A 24,769-nucleotide genomic window follows, 5' to 3' on the forward strand; every position below is an offset into this window, starting at 1 on the left:
CAGAGTTTTGCTTACTCAGAAGCTTCAATTTTGACCAATTTCAGGCACAGAAATGACTTTAAACACATTTATTTTAGTTGAAAAAGTAATAATTCACATCCAACATTAATTTACAGCCAAAAGATTCAATGTTAAAATTTCATCGAAATTGACCATTTTGGGAACGTTCAACAGCTCCGCGGTAATCGTTTTTCGGCAGAAAATTGATTTTTTGGACTGTACCTAAAATGATTCAAAATGTCAATTGGATCGTGCCTCTTGTTGAATAACCACTTTTTAAACTCTCACAGTGACCAAAATTGCCATTTTTACAGAGTTTTGCTTACTCAGAAGCTTCAATTTTGACCAATTTCAGGCACAGAAATGACTGTAAACACATTTATTGTATTTGAAAAAGTAATAATTCACATCCAACATTAATTTACAGCCAAAAGATTAAATGTTAAAATTTCATCGAAATTGACCATTTTGGGAACGTTCAACAGCTCCGCGGTAATCGTTTTTCGGCAGAAAATTGATCTTTTGGACTGTACCTAAAATGATTCAAAATGTCGATTGGATCGTGCCTCATGTTGAATAACCACTTTTTAAACTCTCACATGACCAAAATTGCCATTTTTACAGAGTTTTGCTTACTCAGAAGGTTCAATTTTGACCAATTTCAGGCACAGAAATGACTTTAAACACATTTATTTTAGTTGAAAAAGTAATAATTCACATCCAACATTAATTTACAGCCAAAAGATTCAATGTTAAAATTTCATCGAAATTGACCATTTTGGGAACGTTCGACAGCTCTGCGGTCATCGTTTTTCGGCAGAAAATTTATTTTTTGGACTGTACCTAAAATGATTCAAAATGTCAATTGGATCGTGCCTCATGTTGAATATCCACTTTTTAAACCCTCACAGGGAACAAAATTGCCATTTTTACAGAGTTTTGCTTACTCAGAAGCTTCAATTTTGACCAATTTCAGGCACAGAAATGACTTTAAAAACATTTATTTTAGTTGAAAAAGTAATAATTCACATCCAACATTAATTTACAGCCAAAAGATTCAATGTTAAAATTTCATAGAAATTGACCATTTTGGGAACGTTCGACAGCTCCGCGGTCATCGTTTTTCGGCAGAAAATTGATTTTTTGGACTGTACCTAAAATGATTCAAAATGTCAATTGGATCGTGCCTCATGTTGAATATCCACTTTTTAAACCCTCACAGGGAACAAAATTGCCATTTTTACAGAGTTTTGCTTACTCAGAAGCTTCAATTTTGACCAATTTCAGGCACAGAAATGACTTTAAAAACATTTATTTTAGTTGAAAAAGTAATAATTCACATCCAACATTAATTTACAGCCAAAAGATTCAATGTTAAAATTTCATAGAAATTGACCATTTTGGGAACGTTCGACAGCTCCGCGGTCATCGTTTTTCGCCAGAAAATTGATTTTTTGGACTGTACCTAAAATGATTCAAAATGTCAATTGGATCGTGCCTCATGTTGAATAACAACTTTTTAAACTCTCACTGTGACCAAAATTGCCATTTTTACAGAGTTTTGCTTACTCAGAAGCTTCAATTTTGACCAATTTCAGGCACAGAAATGACTTTAAACACATTTATTGTAGTTGAAAAAGTAATAATTCACATCCAACATTAATTTACAGCCAAAAGATTAAATGTTAAAATTTCATCGAAATTGACCATTTTGGGAACGTTCAACAGCTCCGCGGTAATCGTTTTTCGGCAGAAAATTTATCTTTTGGACTGTACCTAAAATGATTCAAAATGTCGATTGGATCGTGCCTCATGTTGAATAACCACTTTTTAAACTCTCACGTGACCAAAATTGCCATTTTTACAGAGTTTTGCTTACTCAGAAGGTTCAATTTTGACCAATTTCAGGCACAGAAATGACTTTAAACACATTTATTTTAGTTGAAAAAGTAATAATTCACATCCAACATTAATTTACAGCCAAAAGATTCAATGTTAAAATTTCATCGAAATTGACCATTTTGGGAACGTTCGACAGCTCTGCGGTCATCGTTTTTCGGGAGAAAATTGATTTTTTGGAATGTACCTAAAATGATTCAAAATGTCAATTGAATCGTGCCTCATGTTGAATAACCACTTTTTAAACCCTCACAGGGACCAAAATTGGAATTTTTACAGAGTTTTGCTTACTCAGTAGCTTTAATTTTGACCAATGTCAGGCACAGAAATGACTTTAAACACATTTATTTTAGTTGAAAAAGTAATAATTCACATCCAACCGCAATTTACAGCCAAAGGATTAAATGTTAAAATTTCATCTAAATTGACCATTTTGGGAACGTTCGACAGCTCCGCGGTCATCGTTTTTCGGCAGAAAATTGATTTTTTTGGGCTGTACCTACAATGTTTCAAAATGTCAATTGGATCGTGCCTCATGTTGAATAACCACTTTTTAAACTCTCACGTGACCAAAATTGCCATTTTTACAGAGTTTTGCTTACTCAGAAGGTTCAATTTTGACCAATTTCAGGCACAGAAATGACTTTAAACACATTTATTTTAGTTGAAAAAGTAATAATTCACATCCAACATTAATTTACAGCCAAAAGATTCAATGTTAAAATTTCATCGAAATTGACCATTTTGGGAACGTTCGACAGCTCTGCGGTCATCGTTTTTCGGGAGAAAATTGATTTTTTGGAATGTACCTAAAATATTCAAAATGTCAATTGAATCGTGCCTCATGTTGAATAACCACTTTTTAAACCCTCACAGGGACCAAAATTGGAATTTTTACAGAGTTTTGCTTACTCAGTAGCTTTAATTTTGACCAATGTCAGGCACAGAAATGACTTTAAACACATTTATTTTAGTTGAAAAAGTAATAATTCACATCCAACCGCAATTTACAGCCAAAGGATTAAATGTTAAAATTTCATCGAAATTGACCATTTTGGGAACGTTCGACAGCTCCGCGGTCATCGTTTTTCGGCAGAAAATTGATTTTTTGGGCTGTACCTACAATGTTTCAAAATGTCAATTGGATCGTGAATCATGTTGAATAACCACTTTTTAAACGCTCACAGGGACCAAAATTGCCATTTTTACAGTGTTTTGCTTACTCAGAAGCTTCAATTTTGACCAATTTCAGGCACAGAAATGACTTTAAAAACATTTATTTTAGTTGAAAAAGTAATAATTCACATCCAACATTAATTTACAGCCAAAAGATTCAATGTTAAAATTTCATAGAAATTGACCATTTTGGGAACGTTCGACAGCTCCGCGGTCATCGTTTTTCGGCAGAAAATTGATTTTTTGGACTGTACCTAAAATGATTCAAAATGTCAATTGAATCGTGCCTCATGTTGAATAACCACTTTTTAAACTCTCACAGTGACCAAAATTGCTATTTTTACAGAGTTTTGCTTACTCAGAAGCTTCAATTTTGACCAATTTCAGGCACAGAAATGACTTTAAACACATTTATTTTAGTTGAAAAAGTAATAATTCACATCCAACATTAATTTACAGCCAAAAGATTCAATGTTAAAATTTCATCGAAATTGACCATTTTGGAAACGTTCAACAGCTCCGCGGTAATCGTTTTTCCGCAGAAAATTGATTTTTTGGACTGTACCTAAAATGATTCAAAATGTCAATTGGATCGTGCCTCATGTTGAATAACCACTTTTTAAACTCTCACAGTGACCAAAATTGCCATTTTTACAGAGTTTTGCTTACTCAGAAGCTTCAATTTTGACCAATTTCAGGCACAGAAATGACTTTAAACACATTTATTGTATTTGAAAAAGTAATAATTCACATCCAACATTAATTTACAGCCAAAAGATTAAATGTTAAAATTTCATCGAAATTGACCATTTTGGGAACATTCAACAGCTCCGCGGTAATCGTTTTTCGGCAGAAAATTGATCTTTTGGACTGTACCTAAAATGATTCAAAATGTCGATTGGATCGTGCCTCATGTTGAATAACCACTTTTTAAACTCTCACGTTACCAAAATTGCCATTTTTACAGAGTTTTGCTTACTCAGAAGGTTCAATTTTGACCAATTTCAGGCACAGAAATGACTTTAAACACATTTATTTTAGTTGAAAAAGTAATAATTCACATCCAACATTAATTTACAGCCAAAAGATTCAATGTTAAAATTTCATCGAAATTGACCATTTTGGGAACGTTCGACAGCTCTGCAGTCATCGTTTTTCGGCAGAAAATTAATTTTTTGGACTCTACCTAAAATGATTCAAAATGTCAATTGGATCGTGCCTCATGTTGAATATCCACTTTTTAAACCCTCACAGGGAACAAAATTGCCATTTTTACAGAGTTTTGCTTACTCAGAAGCTTCAATTTTGACCAATTTCAGGCACAGAAATGACTTTAAACACATTTATTTTAGTTGAAAAAGTAATAATTCACATCCAACATTAATTTACAGCCAAAAGATTCAATGTTAAAATTTCATCGAAATTGACCATTTTGGGAACGTTCAACAGCTCCGCGGTAATCGTTTTTCGGCAGAAAATTGATTTTTTGGACTGTACCTAAAATGATTCAAAATGTCAATTGGATCGTGCCTCTTGTTGAATAACCACTTTTTAAACTCTCACAGTGACCAAAATTGCCATTTTTACAGAGTTTTGCTTACTCAGAAGCTTCAATTTTGACCAATTTCAGGCACAGAAATGACTGTAAACACATTTATTGTATTTGAAAAAGTAATAATTCACATCCAACATTAATTTACAGCCAAAAGATTAAATGTTAAAATTTCATCGAAATTGACCATTTTGGGAACGTTCAACAGCTCCGCGGTAATCGTTTTTCGGCAGAAAATTGATCTTTTGGACTGTACCTAAAATGATTCAAAATGTCGATTGGATCGTGCCTCATGTTGAATAACCACTTTTTAAACTCTCACATGACCAAAATTGCCATTTTTACAGAGTTTTGCTTACTCAGAAGGTTCAATTTTGACCAATTTCAGGCACAGAAATGACTTTAAACACATTTATTTTAGTTGAAAAAGTAATAATTCACATCCAACATTAATTTACAGCCAAAAGATTCAATGTTAAAATTTCATCGAAATTGACCATTTTGGGAACGTTCGACAGCTCTGCGGTCATCGTTTTTCGGCAGAAAATTTATTTTTTGGACTGTACCTAAAATGATTCAAAATGTCAATTGGATCGTGCCTCATGTTGAATATCCACTTTTTAAACCCTCACAGGGAACAAAATTGCCATTTTTACAGAGTTTTGCTTACTCAGAAGCTTCAATTTTGACCAATTTCAGGCACAGAAATGACTTTAAAAACATTTATTTTAGTTGAAAAAGTAATAATTCACATCCAACATTAATTTACAGCCAAAAGATTCAATGTTAAAATTTCATAGAAATTGACCATTTTGGGAACGTTCGACAGCTCCGCGGTCATCGTTTTTCGGCAGAAAATTGATTTTTTGGACTGTACCTAAAATGATTCAAAATGTCAATTGGATCGTGCCTCATGTTGAATATCCACTTTTTAAACCCTCACAGGGAACAAAATTGCCATTTTTACAGAGTTTTGCTTACTCAGAAGCTTCAATTTTGACCAATTTCAGGCACAGAAATGACTTTAAAAACATTTATTTTAGTTGAAAAAGTAATAATTCACATCCAACATTAATTTACAGCCAAAAGATTCAATGTTAAAATTTCATAGAAATTGACCATTTTGGGAACGTTCGACAGCTCCGCGGTCATCGTTTTTCGCCAGAAAATTGATTTTTTGGACTGTACCTAAAATGATTCAAAATGTCAATTGGATCGTGCCTCATGTTGAATAACAACTTTTTAAACTCTCACTGTGACCAAAATTGCCATTTTTACAGAGTTTTGCTTACTCAGAAGCTTCAATTTTGACAAATTTCAGGCACAGAAATGACTTTAAACACATTTATTGTAGTTGAAAAAGTAATAATTCACATCCAACATTAATTTACAGCCAAAAGATTAAATGTTAAAATTTCATCGAAATTGACCATTTTGGGAACGTTCAACAGCTCCGCGGTAATCGTTTTTCGGCAGAAAATTTATCTTTTGGACTGTACCTAAAATGATTCAAAATGTCGATTGGATCGTGCCTCATGTTGAATAACCACTTTTTAAACTCTCACGTGACCAAAATTGCCATTTTTACAGAGTTTTGCTTACTCAGAAGGTTCAATTTTGACCAATTTCAGGCACAGAAATGACTTTAAACACATTTATTTTAGTTGAAAAAGTAATAATTCACATCCAACATTAATTTACAGCCAAAAGATTCAATGTTAAAATTTCATCGAAATTGACCATTTTGGGAACGTTCGACAGCTCTGCGGTCATCGTTTTTCGGGAGAAAATTGATTTTTTGGAATGTACCTAAAATGATTCAAAATGTCAATTGAATCGTGCCTCATGTTGAATAACCACTTTTTAAACCCTCACAGGGACCAAAATTGGAATTTTTACAGAGTTTTGCTTACTCAGTAGCTTTAATTTTGACAAATGTCAGGCACAGAAATGACTTTAAACACATTTATTTTAGTTGAAAAAGTAATATTTCACATCCAACCGCAATTTACAGCCAAAGGATTAAATGTTAAAATTTCATCTAAATTGACCATTTTGGGAACGTTCGACAGCTCCGCGGTCATCGTTTTTCGGCAGAAAATTGATTTTTTTGGGCTGTACCTACAATGTTTCAAAATGTCAATTGGATCGTGAATCATGTTGAATAACCACTTTTTAAACGCTCACAGGGACCAAAATTGCCATTTTTACAGTGTTTTGCTTACTCAGAAGCTTCAATTTTGACCAATTTCAGGCACAGAAATGACTTTAAAAACATTTATTTTAGGTGAAAAAGTAATAATTCACATCCAATATTAATTTACAGCCAAAAGATTAAATGTTAAAATTTCATCGAAATTGACCATTTTGGGAACGTTCAACAGCTCCGCGGTAATCGTTTTTCGGCAGAAAATTGATTTTTTGGACTGTACCTAAAATGATTCAAAATGTCAATTGGATCGTGCCTCATGTTGAATAACCACTTTTTAAACTCTCACAGTGACCAAAATTGCCATTTTTACAGAGTTTTGCTTACTCAGAAGGTTCAATTTTGACCAATTTCAGGCACAGAAATGACTTTAAACACATTTATTTTAGTTGAAAAAGTAATAATTCACATCCAACATTAATTTACAGCCAAAAGATTCAATGTTAAAATTTCATCGAAATTGACCATTTTGGGAACGTTCGACAGCTCTGCGGTCATCGTTTTTCGGGAGAAAATTGATTTTTTGGAATGTACCTAAAATATTCAAAATGTCAATTGAATCGTGCCTCATGTTGAATAACCACTTTTTAAACCCTCACAGGGACCAAAATTGGAATTTTTACAGAGTTTTGCTTACTCAGTAGCTTTAATTTTGACCAATGTCAGGCACAGAAATGACTTTAAACACATTTATTTTAGTTGAAAAAGTAATAATTCACATCCAACCGCAATTTACAGCCAAAGGATTAAATGTTAAAATTTCATCGAAATTGACCATTTTGGGAACGTTCGACAGCTCCGCGGTCATCGTTTTTCGGCAGAAAATTGATTTTTTTGGGCTGTACCTACAATGTTTCAAAATGTCAATTGGATCGTGAATCATGTTGAATAACCACTTTTTAAACGCTCACAGGGACCAAAATTGCCATTTTTACAGTGTTTTGCTTACTCAGAAGCTTCAATTTTGACCAATTTCAGGCACAGAAATGACTTTAAAAACATTTATTTTAGTTGAAAAGTAATAATTCACATCCAACATTAATTTACAGCCAAAAGATTCAATGTTAAAATTTCATAGAAATTGACCATTTTGGGAACGTTCGACAGCTCCGCGGTCATCGTTTTTCGGCAGAAAATTGATCTTTTGGACTGTACCTAAAATGATTCAAAATGTCAATTGAATCGTGCCTCATGTTGAATAACCACTTTTTAAACTCTCACAGTGACCAAAATTGCTATTTTTACAGAGTTTTGCTTACTCAGAAGCTTCAATTTTGACCAATTTCAGGCACAGAAATGACTTTAAACACATTTATTGTATTTGAAAAAGTAATAATTCACATCCAACATTAATTTACAGCCAAAAGATTAAATGTTAAAATTTCATCGAAATTGACCATTTTGGGAACATTCAACAGCTCCGCGGTAATCGTTTTTCGGCAGAAAATTGATCTTTTGGACTGTACCTAAAATGATTCAAAATGTCGATTGGATCGTGCCTCATGTTGAATAACCACTTTTTAAACTCTCACGTTACCAAAATTGCCATTTTTACAGAGTTTTGCTTACTCAGAAGGTTCAATTTTGACCAATTTCAGGCACAGAAATGACTTTAAACACATTTATTTTAGTTGAAAAAGTAATAATTCACATCCAACATTAATTTACAGCCAAAAGATTCAATGTTAAAATTTCATCGAAATTGACCATTTTGGGAACGTTCGACAGCTCTGCAGTCATCGTTTTTCGGCAGAAAATTAATTTTTTGGACTCTACCTAAAATGATTCAAAATGTCAATTGGATCGTGCCTCATGTTGAATATCCACTTTTTAAACCCTCACAGGGAACAAAATTGCCATTTTTACAGAGTTTTGCTTACTCAGAAGCTTCAATTTTGACCAATTTCAGGCACAGAAATGACTTTAAACACATTTATTTTAGTTGAAATAGTAATAATTCACATCCAACATTAATTTACAGCCAAAAGATTCAATGTTAAAATTTCATAGAAATTGACCATTTTGGGAACGTTCGACAGCTCCGCGGTCATCGTTTTTCGGCAGAAAATTGATTTTTTGGACTGTACCTAAAATGATTCAAAATGTCAATTGGATCGTGCCTCATGTTGAATAACCACTTTTTAAACTCTCACAGTGACCAAAATTGCTATTTTTACAGAGTTTTGCTTACTCAGAAGCTTCAATTTTGACCAATTTCAGGCACAGAAATGACTTTAAACACATTTATTTTAGTTGAAAAAGTAATAATTCACATCCAACATTAATTTACAGCCAAAAGATTCAATGTTAAAATTTCATCGAAATTGACCATTTTGGGAACGTTCAACAGCTCCGCGGTAATCGTTTTTCGGCAGAAAATTGATTTTTTGGACTGTACCTACAATGTTTCAAAATGTCAATTGGATCGTGAATCATGTTGAATAACCACTTTTTAAACGCTCACAGGGACCAAAATTGCCATTTTTACAGTGTTTTGCTTACTCAGAAGCTTCAATTATGACCAATTTCAGGCACAGAAATGACTTTAAAAACATTTATTTTAGGTGAAAAAGTAATAATTCACATCCAACATTAATTTACAGCCAAAAGATTCAATGTTAAAATTTCTTAGAAATTGACCATTTTGGGAACGTTCGACAGCTCCGCGGTCATCGTTTTTCGGCAGAAAATTGTTTTTTTGGACTGTACCTAAAATGATTCAAAATGTCAATTGGACAGTGCCTCATGTTGAATAACCACTTTTTAAACTCTCACAGTGACCAAAATTGCTATTTTTACAGAGTTTTGCTTACTCAGAAGCTTCAATTTTGACCTATTTCAGGCACAGAAATGACTTTAAACACATTTATTTTAGTTGAAAAAGTAATAATTCACATCCAACATTAATTTACAGCCAAAAGATTCAATGTTAAAATTTCATCGAAATTGACCATTTTGTGAACGTTCAACAGCTCCGCGGTAATCGTTTTTCGGCAGAAAATTGATTTTTTGGACTGTACCTAAAATGATTCAAAATGTCAATTGGATCGTGCCTCATGTTGAATAACCACTTTTTAAACTCTCACAGTGACCAAAATTGCCATTTTTACAGAGTTTTGCTTACTCAGAAGCTTCAATTTTGACCAATTTCAGGCACAGAAATGACTTTAAAAACATTTATTTTAGTTGAAAAAGTAATAATTCACATCCAACATTAATTTACAGCCAAAAGATTCAATGTTAAAATTTCATAGAAATTGACCATTTTGGGAACGTTCGACAGCTCCGCGGTCATCGTTTTTCGGCAGAAAATTGATTTTTTGGACTGTACCTAAAATGATTCAAAATGTCAATTGGATCGTGCCTCATGTTGAATATCCACTTTTTAAACCCTCACAGGGAACAAAATTGCCATTTTTACAGAGTTTTGCTTACTCAGAAGCTTCAATTTTGACCAATTTCAGGCACAGAAATGACTTTAAAAACATTTATTTTAGTTGAAAAAGTAATAATTCACATCCAACATTAATTTACAGCCAAAAGATTCAATGTTAAAATTTCATAGAAATTGACCATTTTGGGAACGTTCGACAGCTCCGCGGTCATCGTTTTTCGCCAGAAAATTGATTTTTTGGACTGTACATAAAATGATTCAAAATGTCAATTGGATCGTGCCTCATGTTGAATAACCACTTTTTAAACTCTCACAGTGACCAAAATTGCTATTTTTACAGAGTTTTGCTTACTCAGAAGCTTCAATTTTGACCAATTTCAGGCACAGAAATGAATTTAAACACATTTATTTTAGTTGAAAAAGTAATAATTCACATCCAACATTAATTTACAGCCAAAAGATTCAATGTTAAAATTTCTTCGAAATTGACCATTTTGGGAACGTTCAACAGCTCCGCGGTAATCGTTTTTTGGCAGAAAATTGGTTTTTTGGACTGTACCTAAAATGATTCAAAATGTCAATTGGATCGTGCCTCATGTTGAATAACAACTTTTTAAACTCTCACTGTGACCAAAATTGCCATTTTTACAGAGTTTTGCTTACTCAGAAGCTTCAATTTTGACCAATTTCAGGCACAGAAATGACTTTAAACACATTTATTGTAGTTGAAAAAGTAATAATTCACATCCAACATTAATTTACAGCCAAAAGATTAAATGTTAAAATTTCATCGAAATTGACCATTTTGGGAACGTTCAACAGCTCTGCGGTCATCGTTTTTCGGGAGAAAATTGATTTTTTGGAATGTACCTCAAATGATTCAAAATGTCAATTGAATCGTGCCTCATGTTGAATAACCACTTTTTAAACCCTCACAGGGACCAAAATTGGAATTTTTACAGAGTTTTGCTTACTCAGAAGGTTCAATTTTGACCAATGTCAGGCACAGAAATGACTTTAAACACATTTATTTTAGTTGAAAAAGTAATAATTCACATCCAACCGCAATTTACAGCCAAAGGATTAAATGTTAAAATTTCATCTAAATTGACCATTTTGGGAACGTTCGACAGCTCCGCGGTCATCGTTTTTCGGCAGAAAATTGATTTTTTGGGGCTGTACCTACAATGTTTCAAAATGTCAATTGGATCGTGAATCATGTTGAATAACCACTTTTTAAACGCTCACAGGGACCAAAATTGCCATTTTTACAGTGTTTTGCTTACTCAGAAGCTTCAATTATGACCAATTTCAGGCACAGAAATGACTTTAAAAACATTTATTTTAGGTGAAAAAGTAATAATTCACATCCAACATTAATTTACAGCCAAAAGATTCAATGTTAAAATTTCTTAGAAATTGACCATTTTGGGAACGTTCGACAGCTCCGCGGTCATCGTTTTTCGGCAGAAAATTGATTTTTTTGGGCTGTACCTACAATGTTTCAAAATGTCAATTGGATCGTGAATCATGTTGAATAACCACTTTTTAAACGCTCACAGGGACCAAAATTGCCATTTTTACAGTGTTTTGCTTACTCAGAAGCTTCAATTATGACCAATTTCAGGCACAGAAATGACTTTAAAAACATTTATTTTAGGTGAAAAAGTAATAATTCACATCCAACATTAATTTACAGCCAAAAGATTCAATGTTAAAATTTCTTAGAAATTGACCATTTTGGGAACGTTCGACAGCTCCGCGGTCATCGTTTTTCGGCAGAAAATTGATTTTTTGGACTGTACCTAAAATGATTCAAAATGTCAATTGGACAGTGCCTCATGTTGAATAACCACTTTTTAAACTCTCACAGTGACCAAAATTGCTATTTTTACAGAGTTTTGCTTACTCAGAAGCTTCAATTTTGACCTATTTCAGGCACAGAAATGACTTTAAACACATTTATTTTAGTTGAAAAAGTAATAATTCACATCCAACATTAATTTACAGCCAAAAGATTAAATGTTAAAATTTCATCGAAATTGACCATTTTGGGAACGTTCAACAGCTCTGCGGTCATCGTTTTTCGGGAGAAAATTGATTTTTTGGAATGTACCTCAAATGATTCAAAATGTCAATTGAATCGTGCCTCATGTTGAATAACCACTTTTTAAACCCTCACAGGGACCAAAATTGGAATTTTTACAGAGTTTTGCTTACTCAAAAGGTTCAATTTTGACCAATGTCAGGCACAGAAATGACTTTAAACACATTTATTTTAGTTGAAAAAGTAATAATTCACATCCAACCGCAATTTACAGCCAAAGGATTAAATGTTAAAATTTCATCTAAATTGACCATTTTGGGAACGTTCGACAGCTCCGCGGTCATCGTTTTTCGGCAGAAAATTGATTTTTTTGGGCTGTACCTACAATGTTTCAAAATGTCAATTGGATCGTGAATCATGTTGAATAACCACTTTTTAAACGCTCACAGGGACCAAAATTGCCATTTTTACAGTGTTTTGCTTACTCAGAAGCTTCAATTATGACCAATTTCAGGCACAGAAATGACTTTAAAAACATTTATTTTAGGTGAAAAAGTAATAATTCACATCCAACATTAATTTACAGCCAAAAGATTCAATGTTAAAATTTCTTAGAAATTGACCATTTTGGGAACGTTCGACAGCTCCGCGGTCATCGTTTTTCGGCAGAAAATTGATTTTTTTGGGCTGTACCTACAATGTTTCAAAATGTCAATTGGATCGTGAATCATGTTGAATAACCACTTTTTAAACGCTCACAGGGACCAAAATTGCCATTTTTACAGTGTTTTGCTTACTCAGAAGCTTCAATTATGACCAATTTCAGGCACAGAAATGACTTTAAAAACATTTATTTTAGGTGAAAAAGTAATAATTCACATCCAACATTAATTTACAGCCAAAAGATTCAATGTTAAAATTTCTTAGAAATTGACCATTTTTGGAACGTTCGACAGCTCCGCGGTCATCGTTTTTCGGCGGAAAATTGATTTTTTGGACTGTACCTAAAATGATTCAAAATGTCAATTGGACAGTGCCTCATGTTGAATAACCACTTTTTAAACTCTCACAGTGACCAAAATTGCTATTTTTACAGAGTTTTGCTTACTCAGAAGCTTCAATTTTGACCTATTTCAGGCACAGAAATGACTTTAAACACATTTATTTTAGTTTAAAAAGTAATAATTCACATCCAACATTAATTTACAGCCAAAAGATTCAATGTTAAAATTTCATCGAAATTGACCATTTTGTGAACGTTCAACAGCTCCGCGGTAATCGTTTTTCGGCAGAAAATTGATTTTTTGGACTGTACCTAAAATGATTCAAAATGTCAATTGGATCGTGCCTCATGTTGAATAACCACTTTTTAAACTCTCACAGTGACCAAAATTGCCATTTTTACAGAGTTTTGCTTACTCAGAAGCCTTAATTTTGACCAATTTCAGGCACAGAAATGACTTTAAACATATTTATTGTATTTGAAAAAGTAATAATTCACATCCAACATTAATTTACAGCCAAAAGATTAAATGTTAAAATTTCATCGAAATTGACCATTTTGGGAACGTTCAACAGCTCCGCGGTAATCGTTTTTCGGCAGAAAATTGATCTTTTGGACTGTACCTAAAATGATTCAAAATGTCGATTGGATCGTGCCTCATGTTGAATAACCACTTTTTAAACTCTCACGTGACCAAAATTGCCATTTTTACAGAGTTTTGCTTACTCAGAAGGTTCAATTTTGACCAATTTCAGGCACAGAAATGACTTTAAACACATTTATTTTAGTTGAAAAAGTAATAATTCACATCCAACATTAATTTACAGCCAAAAGATTCAATGTTAAAATTTCATCGAAATTGACCATTTTGGGAACGTTCGACAGCTCTGCAGTCATCGTTTTTCGGCAGAAAATTAATTTTTTGGACTGTACCTAAAATGATTCAAAATGTCAATTGGATCGTGCCTCATGTTGAATATCCACTTTTTAAACCCTCACAGGGAACAAAATTGCCATTTTTACAGAGTTTTGCTTACTCAGAAGCTTCAATTTTGACCAATTTCAGGTACAGAAATGACTTTAAACACATTTATTTTAGTTGAAAAAGTAATAATTCACATCCAACATTCATTTACAGCCAAAAGATTCAATGTTAAAATTTCATAGAAATTGACCATTTTGGGAACGGTCGACAGCTCCGCGGTCATCGTTTTTCGGCAGAAAATTGATTTTTTTGGGCTGTACCTACAATGTTTCAAAATGTCAATTGGATCGTGAATCATGTTGAATAACCACTTTTTAAACGCTCACAGGGACCAAAATTGCCATTTTTACAGTGTTTTGCTTACTCAGAAGCTTCAATTTTGACCAATTTCAGGCACAGAAATTACTTTAAAAACATTTATTTTAGTTGAAAAAGTAATAATTCACATCCAACATTAATTTACAGCCAAAAGATTCAATGTTAAAATTTCATCGAAATTGACCATTTTGGGAACGTTCGACAGCTCCGCGGTCATCGTTTTTCGGGAGAAAATTGATTTTTTGGAATGTACCTAAAATGATTCAAGAGGTCAATTGAATCGTGCCTCATGTTGAATAACCACTTTTTAAACCCTCACAGGGACCAAAATTGGAATTTTTACAGAGTTTTGCTTACTCAGTAGCTTTAATTTTGACCAATGTCAGGCACAGAAATGACTTTAAACACATTTATTTTAGTTGAAAAAGTAATAATTCACATCCAACCGCAATATACAGCCAAAAAATTCAATGTTAAAATTTCATCGAAATTGACCATTTTGGGAACGTTCGACAGCTCCGCGGTAATCGTTTTTCGGCAGAAAATTGATTTTTTGGATTGTACCTAAAATGATTCAAAATGTCAATTGGATCGTGCCTCATGTTGAATATCCACTTTTTAAACCCTCACAGGGAACAAAATTGCCATTTTTACAGAGTTTTGCTTACTCAGAAGCTTCAATTTTGACCAATTTCAGGCACAGAAATGACTTTAAAAACATTTATTTTAGTTGAAAAAGTAATAATTCACATCCAACATTAATTTACAGCCAAAAGATTCAATGTTAAAATTTCATAGAAATTGACCATTTTGGGAACGTTCGACAGCTCCGCGGTCATCGTTTTTCGGCAGAAAATTGATTTTTTGGACTGTACCTAAAATGATTCAAAATGTCAATTGGATCGTGCCTCATGTTGAATATCCACTTTTTAAACCCTCACAGGGAACAAAATTGCCATTTTTACAGAGTTTTGCTTACTCAGAAGCTTCAATTTTGACCAATTTCAGGCACAGAAATGACTTTAAAAACATTTATTTTAGTTGAAAAAGTAATAATTCACATCCAACATTAATTTACAGCCAAAAGATTCAATGTTAAAATTTCATAGAAATTGACCATTTTGGGAACGTTCGACAGCTCCGCGGTCATCGTTTTTCGCCAGAAAATTGATTTTTTGGACTGTACCTAAAATGATTCAAAATGTCAATTGGATCGTGCCTCATGTTGAATAACAACTTTTTAAACTCTCACTGTGACCAAAATTGCCATTTTTACAGAGTTTTGCTTACTCAGAAGCTTCAATTTTGACAAATTTCAGGCACAGAAATGACTTTAAACACATTTATTGTAGTTGAAAAAGTAATAATTCACATCCAACATTAATTTACAGCCAAAAGATTAAATGTTAAAATTTCATCGAAATTGACCATTTTGGGAACGTTCAACAGCTCCGCGGTAATCGTTTTTCGGCAGAAAATTTATCTTTTGGACTGTACCTAAAATGATTCAAAATGTCGATTGGATCGTGCCTCATGTTGAATAACCACTTTTTAAACTCTCACGTGACCAAAATTGCCATTTTTACAGAGTTTTGCTTACTCAGAAGGTTCAATTTTGACCAATTTCAGGCACAGAAATGACTTTAAACACATTTATTTTAGTTGAAAAAGTAATAATTCACATCCAACATTAATTTACAGCCAAAAGATTCAATGTTAAAATTTCATCGAAATTGACCATTTTGGGAACGTTCGACAGCTCTGCGGTCATCGTTTTTCGGGAGAAAATTGATTTTTTGGAATGTACCTAAAATGATTCAAAATGTCAATTGAATCGTGCCTCATGTTGAATAACCACTTTTTAAACCCTCACAGGGACCAAAATTGGAATTTTTACAGAGTTTTGCTTACTCAGTAGCTTTAATTTTGACAAATGTCAGGCACAGAAATGACTTTAAACACATTTATTTTAGTTGAAAAAGTAATATTTCACATCCAACCGCCATTTACAGCCAAAGGATTAAATGTTAAAATTTCATCTAAATTGACCATTTTGGGAACGTTCGACAGCTCCGCGGTCATCGTTTTTCGGCAGAAAATTGATTTTTTTGGGCTGTACCTACAATGTTTCAAAATGTCAATTGGATCGTGAATCATGTTGAATAACCACTTTTTAAACGCTCACAGGGACCAAAATTGCCATTTTTACAGTGTTTTGCTTACTCAGAAGCTTCAATTTTGACCAATTTCAGGCACAGAAATGACTTTAAAAACATTTATTTTAGGTGAAAAAGTAATAATTCACATCCAATATTAATTTACAGCCAAAAGATTAAATGTTAAAATTTCATCGAAATTGACCATTTTGGGAACGTTCAACAGCTCCGCGGTAATCGTTTTTCGGCAGAAAATTGATTTTTTGGACTGTACCTAAAATGATTCAAAATGTCAATTGGATCGTGCCTCATGTTGAATAACCACTTTTTAAACTCTCACAGTGACCAAAATTGCCATTTTTACAGAGTTTTGCTTACTCAGAAGGTTCAATTTTGACCAATTTCAGGCACAGAAATGACTTTAAACACATTTATTTTAGTTGAAAAAGTAATAATTCACATCCAACATTAATTTACAGCCAAAAGATTCAATGTTAAAATTTCATCGAAATTGACCATTTTGGGAACGTTCGACAGCTCTGCGGTCATCGTTTTTCGGGAGAAAATTGATTTTTTGGAATGTACCTAAAATATTCAAAATGTCAATTGAATCGTGCCTCATGTTGAATAACCACTTTTTAAACCCTCACAGGGACCAAAATTGGAATTTTTACAGAGTTTTGCTTACTCAGTAGCTTTAATTTTGACCAATGTCAGGCACAGAAATGACTTTAAACACATTTATTTTAGTTGAAAAAGTAATAATTCACATCCAACCGCAATTTACAGCCAAAGGATTAAATGTTAAAATTTCATCGAAATTGACCATTTTGGGAACGTTCGACAGCTCCGCGGTCATCGTTTTTCGGCAGAAAATTGATTTTTTTGGGCTGTACCTACAATGTTTCAAAATGTCAATTGGATCGTGAATCATGTTGAATAACCACTTTTTAAACGCTCACAGGGACCAAAATTGCCATTTTTACAGTGTTTTGCTTACTCAGAAGCTTCAATTTTGACCAATTTCAGGCACAGAAATGACTTTAAAAACATTTATTTTAGTTGAAAAGTAATAATTCACATCCAACATTAATTTACAGCCAAAAGATTCAATGTTAAAATTTCATAGAAATTGACCATTTTGGGAACGTTCGACAGCTCCGCGGTCATCGTTTTTCGGCAGAAAATTGATCTTTTGGACTGTACCTAAAATGATTCAAAATGTCAATTGAATCGTGCCTCATGTTGAATAACCACTTTTTAAACTCTCACAGTGACCAAAATTGCTATTTTTACAGAGTTTTGCTTACTCAGAAGCTTCAATTTTGACCAATTTCAGGCACAGAAATGACTTTAAACACATTTATTGTATTTGAAAAAGTAATAATTCACATCCAACATTAATTTACAGCCAAAAGATTAAATGTTAAAATTTCATCGAAATTGACCATTTTGGGAACATTCAACAGCTCCGCGGTAATCGTTTTTCGGCAGAAAATTGATCTTTTGGACTGTACCTAAAATGATTCAAAATGTCGATTGGATCGTGCCTCATGTTGAATAACCACTTTTTAAACTCTCACGTTACCAAAATTGCCATTTTTACAGAGTTTTGCTTACTCAGAAGGTTCAATTTTGACCAATTTCAGGCACAGAAATGACTTTAAACACATTTATTTTAGTTGAAAAAGTAATAATTCACATCCAACATTAATTTACAGCCAAAAGATTCAATGTTAAAATTTCATCGAAATTGACCATTTTGGGAACGTTCGACAGCTCTGCAGTCATCGTTTTTCGGCAGAAAATTAATTTTTTGGACTCTACCTAAAATGATTCAAAATGTCAATTGGATCGTGCCTCATGTTGAATATCCACTTTTTAAACCCTCACAGGGAACAAAATTGCCATTTTTACAGAGTTTTGCTTACTCAGAAGCTTCAATTTTGACCAATTTCAGGCACAGAAATGACTTTAAACACATTTATTTTAGTTGAAATAGTAATAATTCACATCCAACATTAATTTACAGCCAAAAGATTCAATGTTAAAATTTCATAGAAATTGACCATTTTGGGAACGTTCGACAGCTCCGCGGTCATCGTTTTTCGGCAGAAAATTGATTTTTTGGACTGTACCTAAAATGATTCAAAATGTCAATTGGATCGTGCCTCATGTTGAATAACCACTTTTTAAACTCTCACAGTGACCAAAATTGCTATTTTTACAGAGTTTTGCTTACTCAGAAGCTTCAATTTTGACCAATTTCAGGCACAGAAATGACTTTAAACACATTTATTTTAGTTGAAAAAGTAATAATTCACATCCAACATTAATTTACAGCCAAAAGATTCAATGTTAAAATTTCATCGAAATTGACCATTTTGGGAACGTTCAACAGCTCCGCGGTAATCGTTTTTCGGCAGAAAATTGATTTTTTGGACTGTACCTACAATGTTTCAAAATGTCAATTGGATCGTGAATCATGTTGAATAACCACTTTTTAAACGCTCACAGGGACCAAAATTGCCATTTTTACAGTGTTTTGCTTACTCAGAAGCTTCAATTATGACCAATTTCAGGCACAGAAATGACTTTAAAAACATTTATTTTAGGTGAAAAAGTAATAATTCACATCCAACATTAATTTACAGCCAAAAGATTCAATGTTAAAATTTCTTAGAAATTGACCATTTTGGGAACGTTCGACAGCTCCGCGGTCATCGTTTTTCGGCAGAAAATTGTTTTTTTGGACTGTACCTAAAATGATTCAAAATGTCAATTGGACAGTGCCTCATGTTGAATAACCACTTTTTAAACTCTCACAGTGACCAAAATTGCTATTTTTACAGAGTTTTGCTTACTCAGAAGCTTCAATTTTGACCTATTTCAGGCACAGAAATGACTTTAAACACATTTATTTTAGTTGAAAAAGTAATAATTCACATCCAACATTAATTTACAGCCAAAAGATTCAATGTTAAAATTTCATCGAAATTGACCATTTTGTGAACGTTCAACAGCTCCGCGGTAATCGTTTTTCGGCAGAAAATTGATTTTTTGGACTGTACCTAAAATGATTCAAAATGTCAATTGGATCGTGCCTCATGTTGAATAACCACTTTTTAAACTCTCACAGTGACCAAAATTGCCATTTTTACAGAGTTTTGCTTACTCAGAAGCTTCAATTTTGACCAATTTCAGGCACAGAAATGACTTTAAAAACATTTATTTTAGTTGAAAAAGTAATAATTCACATCCAACATTAATTTACAGCCAAAAGATTCAATGTTAAAATTTCATAGAAATTGACCATTTTGGGAACGTTCGACAGCTCCGCGGTCATCGTTTTTCGGCAGAAAATTGATTTTTTGGACTGTACCTAAAATGATTCAAAATGTCAATTGGATCGTGCCTCATGTTGAATATCCACTTTTTAAACCCTCACAGGGAACAAAATTGCCATTTTTACAGAGTTTTGCTTACTCAGAAGCTTCAATTTTGACCAATTTCAGGCACAGAAATGACTTTAAAAACATTTATTTTAGTTGAAAAAGTAATAATTCACATCCAACATTAATTTACAGCCAAAAGATTCAATGTTAAAATTTCATAGAAATTGACCATTTTGGGAACGTTCGACAGCTCCGCGGTCATCGTTTTTCGCCAGAAAATTGATTTTTTGGACTGTACATAAAATGATTCAAAATGTCAATTGGATCGTGCCTCATGTTGAATAACCACTTTTTAAACTCTCACAGTGACCAAAATTGCTATTTTTACAGAGTTTTGCTTACTCAGAAGCTTCAATTTTGACCAATTTCAGGCACAGAAATGAATTTAAACACATTTATTTTAGTTGAAAAAGTAATAATTCACATCCAACATTAATTTACAGCCAAAAGATTCAATGTTAAAATTTCTTCGAAATTGACCATTTTGGGAACGTTCAACAGCTCCGCGGTAATCGTTTTTTGGCAGAAAATTGGTTTTTTGGACTGTACCTAAAATGATTCAAAATGTCAATTGGATCGTGCCTCATGTTGAATAACAACTTTTTAAACTCTCACTGTGACCAAAATTGCCATTTTTACAGAGTTTTGCTTACTCAGAAGCTTCAATTTTGACCAATTTCAGGCACAGAAATGACTTTAAACACATTTATTGTAGTTGAAAAAGTAATAATTCACATCCAACATTAATTTACAGCCAAAAGATTAAATGTTAAAATTTCATCGAAATTGACCATTTTGGGAACGTTCAACAGCTCTGCGGTCATCGTTTTTCGGGAGAAAATTGATTTTTTGGAATGTACCTCAAATGATTCAAAATGTCAATTGAATCGTGCCTCATGTTGAATAACCACTTTTTAAACCCTCACAGGGACCAAAATTGGAATTTTTACAGAGTTTTGCTTACTCAGAAGGTTCAATTTTGACCAATGTCAGGCACAGAAATGACTTTAAACACATTTATTTTAGTTGAAAAAGTAATAATTCACATCCAACCGCAATTTACAGCCAAAGGATTAAATGTTAAAATTTCATCTAAATTGACCATTTTGGGAACGTTCGACAGCTCCGCGGTCATCGTTTTTCGGCAGAAAATTGATTTTTTGGGGCTGTACCTACAATGTTTCAAAATGTCAATTGGATCGTGAATCATGTTGAATAACCACTTTTTAAACGCTCACAGGGACCAAAATTGCCATTTTTACAGTGTTTTGCTTACTCAGAAGCTTCAATTATGACCAATTTCAGGCACAGAAATGACTTTAAAAACATTTATTTTAGGTGAAAAAGTAATAATTCACATCCAACATTAATTTACAGCCAAAAGATTCAATGTTAAAATTTCTTAGAAATTGACCATTTTGGGAACGTTCGACAGCTCCGCGGTCATCGTTTTTCGGCAGAAAATTGATTTTTTTGGGCTGTACCTACAATGTTTCAAAATGTCAATTGGATCGTGAATCATGTTGAATAACCACTTTTTAAACGCTCACAGGGACCAAAATTGCCATTTTTACAGTGTTTTGCTTACTCAGAAGCTTCAATTATGACCAATTTCAGGCACAGAAATGACTTTAAAAACATTTATTTTAGGTGAAAAAGTAATAATTCACATCCAACATTAATTTACAGCCAAAAGATTCAATGTTAAAATTTCTTAGAAATTGACCATTTTGGGAACGTTCGACAGCTCCGCGGTCATCGTTTTTCGGCAGAAAATTGATTTTTTGGACTGTACCTAAAATGATTCAAAATGTCAATTGGACAGTGCCTCATGTTGAATAACCACTTTTTAAACTCTCACAGTGACCAAAATTGCTATTTTTACAGAGTTTTGCTTACTCAGAAGCTTCAATTTTGACCTATTTCAGGCACAGAAATGACTTTAAACACATTTATTTTAGTTGAAAAAGTAATAATTCACATCCAACATTAATTTACAGCCAAAAGATTAAATGTTAAAATTTCATCGAAATTGACCATTTTGGGAACGTTCAACAGCTCTGCGGTCATCGTTTTTCGGGAGAAAATTGATTTTTTGGAATGTACCTCAAATGATTCAAAATGTCAATTGAATCGTGCCTCATGTTGAATAACCACTTTTTAAACCCTCACAGGGACCAAAATTGGAATTTTTACAGAGTTTTGCTTACTCAGAAGGTTCAATTTTGACCAATGTCAGGCACAGAAATGACTTTAAACACATTTATTTTAGTTGAAAAAGTAATAATTCACATCCAACCGCAATTTACAGCCAAAGGATTAAATGTTAAAATTTCATCTAAATTGACCATTTTGGGAACGTTCGACAGCTCCGCGGTCATCGTTTTTCGGCAGAAAATTGATTTTTTTGGGCTGTACCTACAATGTTTCAAAATGTCAATTGGATCGTGAATCATGTTGAATAACCACTTTTTAAACGCTCACAGGGACCAAAATTGCCATTTTTACAGTGTTTTGCTTACTCAGAAGCTTCAATTTTGACCAATTTCAGGCACAGAAATGACTTTAAAAACATTTATTTTAGTTGAAAAAGTAATAATTCACATCCAACATTAATTTACAGCCAAAAGATTCAATGTTAAAATTTCATCGAAATTGACCATTTTGGGAACGTTCGACAGCTCCGCGGTCATCGTTTTTCGGGAGAAAATTGATTTTTTGGAATGTACCTAAAATGATTCAAGAGGTCAATTGAATCGTGCCTCATGTTGAATAACCACTTTTTAAACCCTCACAGGGACCAAAATTGGAATTTTTACAGAGTTTTGCTTACTCAGTAGCTTTAATTTTGACCAATGTCAGGCACAGAAATGACTTTAAACACATTTATTTTAGTTGAAAAAGTAATAATTCACATCCAACCGCAATATACAGCCAAAAAATTCAATGTTAAAATTTCATCGAAATTGACCATTTTGGGAACGTTCGACAGCTCCGCGGTAATCGTTTTTCGGCAGAAAATTGATTTTTTGGATTGTACCTAAAATGATTCAAAATGTCAATTGGATCGTGCCTCATGTTGAATAACCACTTTTTAAACTCTCACAGTGACCAAAATTGCCATTTTTACAGAGTTTTGCTTACTCAGAAGCTTCAATTTTGACCAATTTCAGGCACAGAAATGACTTTAAACACATTTATTGTATTTGAAAAAGTAATAATTCACATCCAACATTAATTTACAGCCAAAAGATTCAATGTTACAATTTCATAGAAATTGACCATTTTGGGAACGTTCGACAGCTCCGCGGTCATCGTTTTTCGGCAGAAAATTGATTTTTTGGACTGTACCTAAAATGATTCAAAATGTCAATTGGATCGTGCCTCATGTTGAATAACCACTTTTTAAACTCTCACAGTGACCAAAATTGCTATTTTTACAGAGTTTTGCTTACTCAGAAGCTTCAATTTTGACCAATTTCAGGCACAGAAATGAATTTAAACACATTTATTATAGTTGAAAAAGTAATAATTCACATCCAACATTAATTTACAGCCAAAAGATTCAATGTTAAAATTTCATCGAAATTGACCATTTTGGGAACGTTCAACAGCTCCGCGGTAATCGTTTTTCGGCAGAAAATTGATTTTTTGGACTGTACCTAAAATGATTCAAAATGTCAATTGGATCGTGCCTCATGTTGAATAACCACTTTTTAAACTCTCACAGTGACCAAAATTGCCATTTTTACAGAGTTTTGCTTACTCAGAAGCTTCAATTTTGACCAATTTCAGGCACAGAAATGACTTTAAACACATTTATTTTAGTTGAAAAAGTAATAATTCACATCCAACATTAATTTACAGCCAAAAGATTCAATGTTAAAATTTCATAGAAATTGACCATTTTGGGAACGTTCGACAGCTCCGCGGTCATCGTTTTTCGGCAGAAAATTGATTTTTTGGACTGTACCTAAAATGATTCAAAATGTCAATTGGATCGTGCCTCATGTTGAATAACCACTTTTTAAACTCTCACAGTGTCCAAAATTGCTATTTTTACAGAGTTTTGCTTACTCAGAAGCTTCAATTTTGACCAATTTCAGGCACAGAAATGACTTTAAACACATTTATTTTAGTTGAAAAAGTAATAATTCACATCCAACATTAATTTACAGCCAAAAGATTCAATGTTAAAATTTCATCGAAATTGACCATTTTGGGAACGTTCAACAGCTCCGCGGTAATCGTTTTTCGGCAGAAAATTGATTTTTTGGACTGTACCTAAAATGATTCAAATGTCAATTGGATCGTGCCTCATGTTGAATAACCACTTTTTAAACTCTCACGTGACCAAAATTGCCATTTTTACAGAGTTTTGCTTACTCAGAAGGTTCAATTTTGACCAATTTCAGGCACAGAAATGACTTTAAACACATTTATCTTAGTTGAAAAAGTAATAATTCACATCCAACATTAATTTACAGCCAAAAGATTCAATGTTAAAATTTCATCGAAATTGACCATTTTGGGAACGTTCGACAGCTCTGCGGTCATCGTTTTTCGGGAGAAAAT

The sequence above is a fragment of the Lissotriton helveticus genome, chromosome 9 (assembly GCF_964261635.1).
Source record: "Lissotriton helveticus chromosome 9, aLisHel1.1, whole genome shotgun sequence".
Lineage (NCBI taxonomy): Eukaryota > Metazoa > Chordata > Amphibia > Caudata > Salamandridae > Lissotriton > Lissotriton helveticus.